Genomic DNA, 12,301 nt, shown 5'->3' with positions numbered 1-12,301 from the left:
CTGAAAAAACGCGTTTATTTCGGGCTGAAAAACACGTTTTGAAAAGTGTGCATTTAATGCCCCATAACTTACATGGGGTTGACCAAACTTGCAGAAACATGTTTATTTCTGCTGAAAAACACGTTTTGACACTTTCTGCACACTGGGGTTAAGAGCTGAGTGTGTGGGCTCTTTAGAGCCTTGCTGTTACATGGAGATTCAGTTGTCTAAAAAAACGCGTTTATTTCGGGCTGAAAAACACGTTTTGAAAAGTGTGCATTTACTGCCCCATAACTTACATGGGGTTGACCAAACTTGCAGAAACATGTTTATTTCTGCTGAAAAACACATTTTGACACTTTCTGCACACTGGGGTTAAGAGCTGAGTGTGTGGGCTCTTCTGAGCCTTGCTGTTACATGGGGATTCAGTTGTCTGAAAAAACGCGTTTATTTCGGGCTGAAAAACACGTTTTGAAAAGTGTGCATTTACTGCCCCATAACTTACATGGGGTTGACCAAACTTGCAGAAACATGTTTATTTCTGCTGAAAAACACGTTTTGACACTTTCTGCACACTGGGGTTAAGATCTGAGTGTGTGGGCTCTTCTGAGCCTTGATGTTACATGGGAATTCAGTTGTCTGAAAAAACGCGTTTATTTCGGGCTGAAAAACACGTTTTGAAAAGTGTGCATTTACTGCCCCATAACTTACATGGGGTTGACCAAACTTGCAGAAACATGTTTATTTCTGCTGAAAAACACGTTCTGACACTTTCTGCACACTGGGGTTAAGATCTGAGTGTGTGGGCTCTTCTGAGCCTTGCTGTTACATGGGGATTCAGTTGTCTGAAAAAACGCGTTTATTTCGGGCTGAAAAACACGTTTTGAAAAGTGTGCATTTACTGCCCCATAACTTACATGGGGTTGACCAAACTTGCAGAAACATGTTTATTTCTGCTGAAAAACACGTTTTGACACTTTCTGCACACTGGGGTTAAGAGCTGAGTGTGTGGGCTCTTCTGAGCCTTGCTGTTACATGGAGATTCAGTTGTCTGAAAAAACGCGTTTATTTCGGGCTGAAAAACACGTTTTGAAAAGTGTGCATTTACTGCCCCATAACTTACATGGGGTTGACCAAACTTGCAGAAACATGTTTATTTCTGCTGAAAAACACATTTTGACACTTTCTGCACACTGGGGTTAAGAGCTGAGTGTGTGGGCTCTTCTGAGCCTTGCTGTTACATGGGGATTCAGTTGTCTGAAAAAACGCGTTTATTTCGGGCTGAAAAACACGTTTTGAAAAGTGTGCATTTACTGCCCCATTACTTACATGGGGTTGACCAAACTTGCAGAAACATGTTTATTTCTGCTGAAAAACACGTTTTGACACTTTCTGCACACTGGGGTTAAGAGCTGAGTGTGTGGGCTCTTCTGAGCCTTGATGTTACATGGGGATTCAGTTGTCTGAAAAAACGCGTTTATTTCGGGCTGAAAAACACGTTTTGAAAAGTGTGCATTTACTGACCCATAACTTACATGGGGTTGACCAAACTTGCAGAAAAATGTTTATTTCTGCTGAAAAACACGTTTTGACACTTTCTGCACACTGGGGTTAAGAGCTGAGTGTGTGGGCTCTTCTGAGCCTTGCTGTTACATGGGGATTCAGTTGTCTGAAAAAACGCGTTTATTTCGGGCTGAAAAACACGTTTTGAAAAGTGTGCATTTACTGCCACATAACTTACATGGGGTTGACCAAACTTGCAGAAACATGTTTATTTCTGCTGAAAAACACGTTCTGACACTTTCTGCACACTGGGGTTAAGAGCTGAGTGTGTGGGCTCTTCTGAGCCTTGCTGTTACATGGGGATTCAGTTGTCTGAAAAAACGCGTTTATTTCGGGCTGAAAAACACGTTTTGAAAAGTGTGCATTTACTGCCCCATAACTTACATGGGGTTGACCAAACTTGCAGAAACATGTTTATTTCTGCTGAAAAACACGTTTTGACACTTTCTGCACACTGGGGTTAAGATCTGAGTGTGTGGGCTCCTCTGAGCCTTGATGTTACATGGGGATTCAGTTGTCTGAAAAAACGCGTTTATTTCGGGCTGAAAAACACGTTTTGAAAAGTGTGCATTTACTGCCCCATAACTTACATGGGGTTGACCAAACTTGCAGAAACATGTTTATTTCTGCTGAAAAACACGTTCTGACACTTTCTGCACACTGGGGTTAAGATCTGAGTGTGTGGGCTCTTCTGAGCCTTGCTGTTACATGGGGATTCAGTTGTCTGAAAAAACGCGTTTATTTCGGGCTGAAAAACACGTTTTGAAAAGTGTGCATTTACTGCCCCATAACTTACATGGGGTTGACCAAACTTGCAGAAACATGTTTATTTCTGCTGAAAAACACGTTTTGACACTTTCTGCACACTAGGGTTAAGAGCTGAGTGTGTGGGCTCTTCTGAGCCTTGATGTTACATGGGGATTCAGTTGTCTGAAAAAACGCGTTTATTTCGGGCTGAAAAACACGTTTTGAAAAGTGTGCTGTTACTGCCCCATAACTTACATGGGGTTGACCAAACTTGCAGAAACATGTTTATTTCTGCTGAAAAACACGTTTTGACACTTTCTGCACACTGGGGTTAAGAGCTGAGTGTGTGGGCTCTTCTGAGCCTTGCTGTTACATGGGGATTCAGTTGTCTGAAAAAACGCGTTTATTTCGGGCTGAAAAACACGTTTTGAAAAGTGTGCATTTACTGCCCCATAACTTTCATGGGGTTGACCAAACTTGCAGAAACATGTTTATTTCTGCTGAAAAACACGTTTTGACACTTTCTGCACACTGGGGTTAAGAGCTGAGTGTGTGGGCTCTTCTGAGCCTTGATGTTACATGGGGATTCAGTTGTCTGAAAAAACGCGTTTATTTCGGGCTGAAAAACACGTTTTGAAAAGTGTGCATTTACTGCCCCATAACTTACATGGGGTTGACCAAACTTGCAGAAACATGTTTATTTCTGCTGAAAAACACGTTCTGACACTTTCTGCACAATGGGGTTAAGATCTGAGTGTGTGGGCTCTTCTGAACCTTGCTGTTACATGGGGATTCAGTTGTCTGAAAAAACGCGTTTATTTCGGGCTGAAAAACACGTTTTGAAAAGTGTGCATTTACTGCCCAATAACTTACATGGGGTTGACCAAACTTGCAGAAACATGTTTATTTCTGCTGAAAAACACATTTTGACACTTTCTGCACACTGGGGTTAAGAGCTGAGTGTGTGGGCTCTTCTGAGCCTTGATGTTACATGGGGATTCAGTTGTCTGAAAAAACGCGTTTATTTCGGGCTGAAAAACACGTTTTGAAAAGTGTGCATTTACTGCCCCATAACTTACATGGGGTTGACCAAACTTGCAGAAACATGTTTATTTCTGCTGAAAAACACGTTTTGACACTTTCTGCACACTGGGGTTAAGAGCTGAGTGTGTGGGCTCTTCTGAGCTTTGCTGTTACATGGGGATTCAGTTGTCTGAAAAAACGCGTTTATTTCGGGCTGAAAAACACGTTTTGAAAAGTGTGCATTTACTGCCCCATAACTTACAAGGGGTTGACCAAACTTGCAGAAACATGTTTATTTCTGCTGAAAAACACGTTTTGACACTTTCTGCACACTAGGGTTAAGAGCTGAGTGTGTGGGCTCTTCTGAGCCTTGCTGTTACATGGATATTCAGTTGTCTGAAAAAACGCGTTTATTTCGGGCTGAAAAACACGTTTTGAAAAGTGTGCATTTACTGCCCCATAACTTACATGGGGTTGACCAAACTTGCAGAAACATGTTTATTTCTGCTGAAAAACACGTTTTGACACTTTCTGCACACTGGGGTTAAGATCTGAGTGTGTGGGCTCTTCTGAGCCTTGCTGTTACATGGGGATTCAGTTGTCTGAAAAAACGCTTTTATTTCGGGCTGAAAAACACGTTTTGAAAAGTGTGCATTTACTGCCCCATAACTTACATGGGGTTGACCAAACTTGCAGAAACATGTTTATTTCTGCTGAAAAACACGTTTTGACACTTTCTGCACACTGGGGTTAAGAGCTGAGTGTGTGGGCTCTTCTGAGCCTTGTTGTTACATGGAGATTCAGTTGTCTGAAAAAACGCGTTTATTTCGGGCTGAAAAACACGTTTTGAAAAGTGTGCATTTACTGCCCCATAACTTACATGGGGTTGACCAAACTTGCAGAAACATGTTTATTTCTGCTGAAAAACAAATTTTGACACTTTCTGCACACTGGGGTTAAGAGCTGAGTGTGTGGGCTCTTCTGAGCCTTGCTGTTACATGGGGATTCAGTTGTCTGAAAAAACGCGTTTATTTCGGGCTGAAAAACACGTTTTGAAAAGTGTGCATTTACTGCCCCATTACTTACATGGGGTTGACCAAACTTGCAGAAACATGTTTATTTCTGCTGAAAAACACGTTTTGACACTTTCTGCACACTGGGGTTAAGAGCTGAGTGTGTGGGCTCTTCTGAGCCTTGCTGTTACATGGGGATTCAGTTGTCTGAAAAAACGCGTTTATTTCGGGCTGAAAAACACGTTTTGAAAAGTGTGCATTTACTGCCCCATAACTTACATGGGGTTGACCAAACTTGCAGAAACATGTTTATTTCTGCTGAAAAACACGTTCTGACACTTTCTGCACACTGGGGTTAAGAGCTGAGTGTGTGGGCTCTTCTGAGCCTTGCTGTTACATGGGGATTCAGTTGTCTGAAAAAACGCGTTTATTTCGGGCTGAAAAACACGTTTTGAAAAGTGTGCATTTACTGCCCCATAACTTACATGGGGTTGACCAAACTTGCAGAAACATGTTTATTTCTGCTGAAAAACACGTTTTGACACTTTCTGCACACTGGGGTTAAGATCTGAGTGTGTGGGCTCTTCTGAGCCTTGCTGTTACATGGGGATTCAGTTGTCTGAAAAAACGCTTTTATTTCGGGCTGAAAAACACGTTTTGAAAAGTGTGCATTTACTGCCCCATTACTTACATGGGGTTGACCAAACTTGCAGAAACATGTTTATTTCTGCTGAAAAACACGTTTTGACACTTTCTGCACACTGGGGTTAAGAGCTGAGTGTGTGGGCTCTTCTGAGCCTTGCTGTTACATGGGGATTCAGTTGTCTGAAAAAACGTGTTTATTTCGGGCTGAAAAACACGTTTTGAAAAGTGTGCATTTACTGCCCCATAACTTACATGGGGTTGACCAAACTTGCAGAAACATGTTTATTTCTGCTGAAAAACACGTTTTGACACTTTCTGCACACTGGGGTTAAGATCTGAGTGTGTGGGCTCTTCTGAGCCTTGCTGTTACATGGGGATTCAGTTGTCTGAAAAAACGCTTTTATTTCGGGCTGAAAAACACGTTTTGAAAAGTGTGCATTTACTGCCCCATAACTTACATGGGGTTGACCAAACTTGCAGAAACATGTTTATTTCTGCTGAAAAACACGTTTTGACACTTTCTGCACACTGGGGTTAAGAGCTGAGTGTGTGGGCTCTTCTGAGCCTTGTTGTTACATGGAGATTCAGTTGTCTGAAAAAACGCGTTTATTTCGGGCTGAAAAACACGTTTTGAAAAGTGTGCATTTACTGCCCCATAACTTACATGGGGTTGACCAAACTTGCAGAAACATGTTTATTTCTGCTGAAAAACAAATTTTGACACTTTCTGCACACTGGGGTTAAGAGCTGAGTGTGTGGGCTCTTCTGAGCCTTGCTGTTACATGGGGATTCAGTTGTCTGAAAAAACGTGTTTATTTCGGGCTGAAAAACACGTTTTGAAAAGTGTGCATTTACTGCCCCATAACTTACAAGGGGTTGACCAAACTTGCAGAAACATGTTTATTTCTGCTGAAAAACACGTTTTGACACTTTCTGCACACTAGGGTTAAGAGCTGAGTGTGTGGGCTCTTCTGAGCCTTGCTGTTACATGGAGATTCAGTTGTCTGAAAAAACGCGTTTATTTCGGGCTGAAAAACACGTTTTGAAAAGTGTGCATTTACTGCCCCATAACTTACATGGGGTTGACCAAACTTGCAGAAACATGTTTATTTCTGCTGAAAAACACGTTTTGACACTTTCTGCACACTGGGGTTAAGATCTGAGTGTGTGGGCTCTTCTGAGCCTTGCTGTTACATGGGGATTCAGTTGTCTGAAAAAACGCTTTTATTTCGGGCTGAAAAACACGTTTTGAAAAGTGTGCATTTACTGCCCCATAACTTACATGGGGTTGACCAAACTTGCAGAAACATGTTTATTTCTGCTGAAAAACACGTTTTGACACTTTCTGCACACTGGGGTTAAGAGCTGAGTGTGTGGGCTCTTCTGAGCCTTGTTGTTACATGGAGATTCAGTTGTCTGAAAAAACGCGTTTATTTCGGGCTGAAAAACACGTTTTGAAAAGTGTGCATTTACTGCCCCATAACTTACATGGGGTTGACCAAACTTGCAGAAACATGTTTATTTCTGCTGAAAAACAAATTTTGACACTTTCTGCACACTGGGGTTAAGAGCTGAGTGTGTGGGCTCTTCTGAGCCTTGCTGTTACATGGGGATTCAGTTGTCTGAAAAAACGCGTTTATTTCGGGCTGAAAAACACGTTTTGAAAAGTGTGCATTTACTGCCCCATTACTTACATGGGGTTGACCAAACTTGCAGAAACATGTTTATTTCTGCTGAAAAACACGTTTTGACACTTTCTGCACACTGGGGTTAAGAGCTGAGTGTGTGGGCTCTTCTGAGCCTTGCTGTTACATGGGGATTCAGTTGTCTGAAAAAACGCGTTTATTTCGGGCTGAAAAACACGTTTTGAAAGGTGTGCATTTACTGCCCCATAACTTACATGGGGTTGACCAAACTTGCAGAAACATGTTTATTTCTGCTGAAAAACACGTTCTGACACTTTCTGCACACTGGGGTTAAGAGCTGAGTGTGTGGGCTCTTCTGAGCCTTGCTGTTACATGGGGATTCAGTTGTCTGAAAAAACGCGTTTATTTCGGGCTGAAAAACACGTTTTGAAAAGTGTGCATTTACTGCCCCATAACTTACATGGGGTTGACCAAACTTGCAGAAACATGTTTATTTCTGCTGAAAAACACGTTTTGACACTTTCTGCACACTGGGGTTAAGATCTGAGTGTGTGGGCTCTTCTGAGCCTTGATGTTACATGGGGATTCAGTTGTCTGAAAAAACGCGTTTATTTCGGGCTGAAAAACACGTTTTGAAAAGTGTGCATTTACTGCCCCATAACTTACATGGGGTTGACCAAACTTGCAGAAACATGTTTATTTCTGCTGAAAAACACGTTCTGACACTTTCTGCACACTGGGGTTAAGATCTGAGTGTGTGGGCTCTTCTGAGCCTTGCTGTTACATGGGGATTCAGTTGTCTGAAAAAACGCGTTTATTTCGGGCTGAAAAACACGTTTTGAAAAGTGTGCATTTACTGCCCCATAACTTACATGGGGTTGACCAAACTTGCAGAAACATGTTTATTTCTGCTGAAAAACACGTTTTGACACTTTCTGCACACTAGGGTTAAGAGCTGAGTGTGTGGGCTCTTCTGAGCCTTGCTGTTACATGGGGATTCAGTTGTCTGAAAAAACGCGTTTATTTCGGGCTGAAAAACACGTTTTGAAAAGTGTGCATTTACTGCCCCATAACTTTCATGGGGTTGACCAAACTTGCAGAAACATGTTTATTTCTGCTGAAAAACACGTTTTGACACTTTCTGCACACTGGGGTTAAGAGCTGAGTGTGTGGGCTCTTCTGAGCCTTGATGCTACATGGGGATTCAGTTGTCTGAAAAAACGCGTTTATTTCGGGCTGAAAAACACGTTTTGAAAAGTGTGCATTTACTGCCCCATAACTTACATGGGGTTGACCAAACTTGCAGAAACATGTTTATTTCTGCTGAAAAACACGTTCTGACACTTTCTGCACAATGGGGTTAAGATCTGAGTGTGTGGGCTCTTCTGAACCTTGCTGTTACATGGGGATTCAGTTGTCTGAAAAAACGCGTTTATTTCGGGCTGAAAAACACGTTTTGAAAAGTGTGCATTTACTGCCCCATAACTTACATGGGGTTGACCAAACTTGCAGAAACATGTTTATTTCTGCTGAAAAACACATTTTGACACTTTCTGCACACTGGGGTTAAGAGCTGAGTGTGTGGGCTCTTCTGAGCCTTGATGTTACATGGGGATTCAGTTGTCTGAAAAAACGCGTTTATTTCGGGCTGAAAAACACGTTTTGAAAAGTGTGCATTTACTGCCCCATAACTTACATGGGGTTGACCAAACTTGCAGAAACATGTTTATTTCTGCTGAAAAACACGTTTTGACACTTTCTGCACACTGGGGTTAAGAGCTGAGTGTGTGGGCTCTTCTGAGCTTTGCTGTTACATGGGGATTCAGTTGTCTGAAAAAACGCGTTTATTTCGGGCTGAAAAACACGTTTTGAAAAGTGTGCATTTACTGCCCCATAACTTACATGGGGTTGACCAAACTTGCAGAAACATGTTTATTTCTGCTGAAAAACACGTTCTGACACTTTCTGCACACTGGGGTTAAGATCTGAGTGTGTGGGCTCTTCTGAGCCTTGCTGTTACATGGGGATTCAGTTGTCTGAAAAAACGCGTTTATTTCGGGCTGAAAAACACGTTTTGAAAAGTGTGCATTTACTGACCCATAACTTACATGGGGTTGACCAAACTTGCAGAAACATGTTTATTTCTGCTGAAAAACACGTTTTGACACTTTCTGCACACTGGGGTTAAGAGCTGAGTGTGTGGGCTCTTCTGAGCCTTGATGTTACATGGGGATTCAGTTGTCTGAAAAAACGCGTTTATTTCGGGCTGAAAAACACGTTTTGAAAAGTGTGCATTTACTGCCCCATAACTTACATGGGGTTGACCAAACTTGCAGAAACATGTTTATTTCTGCTGAAAAACACGTTCTGACACTTTCTGCACACTGGGGTTAAGATCTGAGTGTGTGGGCTCTTCTGAGCCTTGCTGTTACATGGGGATTCAGTTGTCTGAAAAAACGCGTTCATTTCGGGCTGAAAAACACGTTTTGAAAAGTGTGCATTTACTGACCCATAACTTACATGGGGTTGACCAAACTTGCAGAAACATGTTTATTTCTGCTGAAAAACACGTTTTGACACTTTCTGCACACTGGGGTTAAGAGCTGAGTGTGTGGGCTCTTCTGAGCCTTGATGTTACATGGGGATTCAGTTGTCTGAAAAAACTCGTTTATTTCGGGCTGAAAAACACGTTTTGAGAAGTGTGCATTTACTGCCCCATAACTTACATGGGGTTGACCAAACTTGCAGAAACATGTTTATTTCTGCTGAAAAACACGTTCTGACACTTTCTGCACACTGGGGTTAAGAGCTGAGTGTGTGGGCTCTTCTGAGCCTTGCTGTTACATGGAGATTCAGTTGTCTGAAAAAACGCGTTTATTTCGGGCTGAAAAACACGTTTTGAAAAGTGTGCATTTACTGCCCCATAACTTACATGGGGTTGACCAAACTTGCAGAAACATGTTTATTTCTGCTGAAAAACACATTTTGACACTTTCTGCACACTGGGGTTAAGAGCTGAGTGTGTGGGCTCTTCTGAGCCTTGCTGTTACATGGGGATTCAGTTGTCTGAAAAAAACGCGTTTATTTCGAGCTGAAAAACACGTTTTGAAAAGTGTGCATTTACTGCCCCATTACTTACATGGGGTTGACCAAACTTGCAGAAACATGTTTATTTCTGCTGAAAAACACGTTTTGACACTTTCTGCACACTGGGGTTAAGAGCTGAGTGTGTGGGCTCTTCTGAGCCTTGATGTTACATGGGGATTCAGTTGTCTGAAAAAACGCGTTTATTTCGGGCTGAAAAACACGTTTTGAAAAGTGTGCATTTACTGACCCATAACTTACATGGGGTTGACCAAACTTGCAGAAACATGTTTATTTCTGCTGAAAAACACGTTTTGACACTTTCTGCACACTGGGGTTAAGAGCTGAGTGTGTGGGCTCTTCTGAGCCTTGCTGTTACATGGGGATTCAGTTGTCTGAAAAAACGCGTTTATTTCGGGCTGAAAAACACGTTTTGAAAAGTGTGCATTTACTGCCCCATAACTTACATGGGGTTGACCAAACTTGCAGAAACATGTTTATTTCTGCTGAAAAACACGTTCTGACACTTTCTGCACACTGGGGTTAAGAGCTGAGTGTGTGGGCTCTTCTGAGCCTTGCTGTTACATGGGGATTCAGTTGTCTGAAAAAACGCGTTTATTTCGGGCTGAAAAACACGTTTTGAAAAGTGTGCATTTACTGCCCCATAACTTACATGGGGTTGACCAAACTTGCAGAAACATGTTTATTTCTGCTGAAAAACACATTTTGACACTTTCTGCACACTGGGGTTAAGAGCTGAGTGTGTGGGCTCTTCTGAGCCTTGCTGTTACATGGGGATTCAGTTGTCTGAAAAAACGCGTTTATTTCGGGCTGAAAAACACGTTTTGAAAAGTGTGCATTTACTGCCCCATTACTTACATGGGGTTGACCAAACTTGCAGAAACATGTTTATTTCTGCTGAAAAACACGTTTTGACACTTTCTGCACACTGGGGTTAAGAGCTGAGTGTGTGGGCTCTTCTGAGCCTTGATGTTACATGGGGATTCAGTTGTCTGAAAAAACGCGTTTATTTCGGGCTGAAAAACACGTTTTGAAAAGTGTGCATTTACTGACCCATAACTTACATGGGGTTGACCAAACTTGCAGAAACATGTTTATTTCTGCTGAAAAACACGTTTTGACACTTTCTGCACACTGGGGTTAAGAGCTGAGTGTGTGGGCTCTTCTGAGCCTTGCTGTTACATGGGGATTCAGTTGTCTGAAAAAACGCGTTTATTTCGGGCTGAAAAACACGTTTTGAAAAGTGTGCATTTACTGCCCCATAACTTACATGGGGTTGACCAAACTTGCAGAAACATGTTTATTTCTGCTGAAAAACACGTTCTGACACTTTCTGCACACTGGGGTTAAGAGCTGAGTGTGTGGGCTCTTCTGAGCCTTGCTGTTACATGGGGATTCAGTTGTCTGAAAAAACGCGTTTATTTCGGGCTGAAAAACACGTTTTGAAAAGTGTGCATTTACTGCCCCATAACTTACATGGGGTTGACCAAACTTGCAGAAACATGTTTATTTCTGCTGAAAAACACGTTTTGACACTTTCTGCACACTGGGGTTAAGATCTGAGTGTGTGGGCTCTTCTGAGCCTTGATGTTACATGGGGATTCAGTTGTCTGAAAAAACGCGTTTATTTCGGGCTGAAAAACACATTTTGAAAAGTGTGCATTTACTGCCCCATAACTTACATGGGGTTGACCAAACTTGCAGAAACATGTTTATTTCTGCTGAAAAACACGTTCTGACACTTTCTGCACACTGGGGTTAAGATCTGAGTGTGTGGGCTCTTCTGAGCCTTGCTGTTACATGGGGATTCAGTTGTCTGAAAAAACGCGTTTATTTCGGGCTGAAAAACACGTTTTGAAAAGTGTGCATTTACTGCCCCATAACTTACATGGGGTTGACCAAACTTGCAGAAACATGTTTATTTCTGCTGAAAAACACGTTTTGACACTTTCTGCACACTAGGGTTAAGAGCTGAGTGTGTGGGCTCTTCTGAGCCTTGATGTTACATGGGGATTCAGTTGTCTGAAAAAACGCGTTTATTTCGGGCTGAAAAACACGTTTTGAAAAGTGTGCTGTTACTGCCCCATAACTTACATGGGGTTGACCAAACTTGCAGAAACATGTTTATTTCTGCTGAAAAACACGTTTTGACACTTTCTGCACACTGGGGTTAAGAGCTGAGTGTGTGGGCTCTTCTGAGCCTTGCTGTTACATGGGGATTCAGTTGTCTGAAAAAACGCGTTTATTTCGGGCTGAAAAACACGTTTTGAAAAGTGTGCATTTACTGCCCCATAACTTTTATGGGGTTGACCAAACTTGCAGAAACATGTTTATTTCTGCTGAAAAACACGTTTTGACACTTTCTGCACACTGGGGTTAAGAGCTGAGTGTGTGGGCTCTTCTGAGCCTTGATGTTACATGGGGATTCAGTTGTCTGAAAAAACGCGTTTATTTCGGGCTGAAAAACACGTTTTGAAAAGTGTGCATTTACTGCCCCATAACTTACATGGGGTTGACCAAACTTGCAGAAACATGTTTATTTCTGCTGAAAAACACGTTCTGACACTTTCTGCACAATGG

The sequence above is a fragment of the Lepisosteus platostomus genome, chromosome 6, assembly GCF_059453375.1.
Source record: "Lepisosteus platostomus isolate fLepPlt1 chromosome 6, fLepPlt1.hap1, whole genome shotgun sequence".
Taxonomy (NCBI): Eukaryota; Metazoa; Chordata; class Actinopteri; order Semionotiformes; family Lepisosteidae; genus Lepisosteus; species Lepisosteus platostomus.
This window is presented reverse-complemented; position numbering follows the sequence as displayed.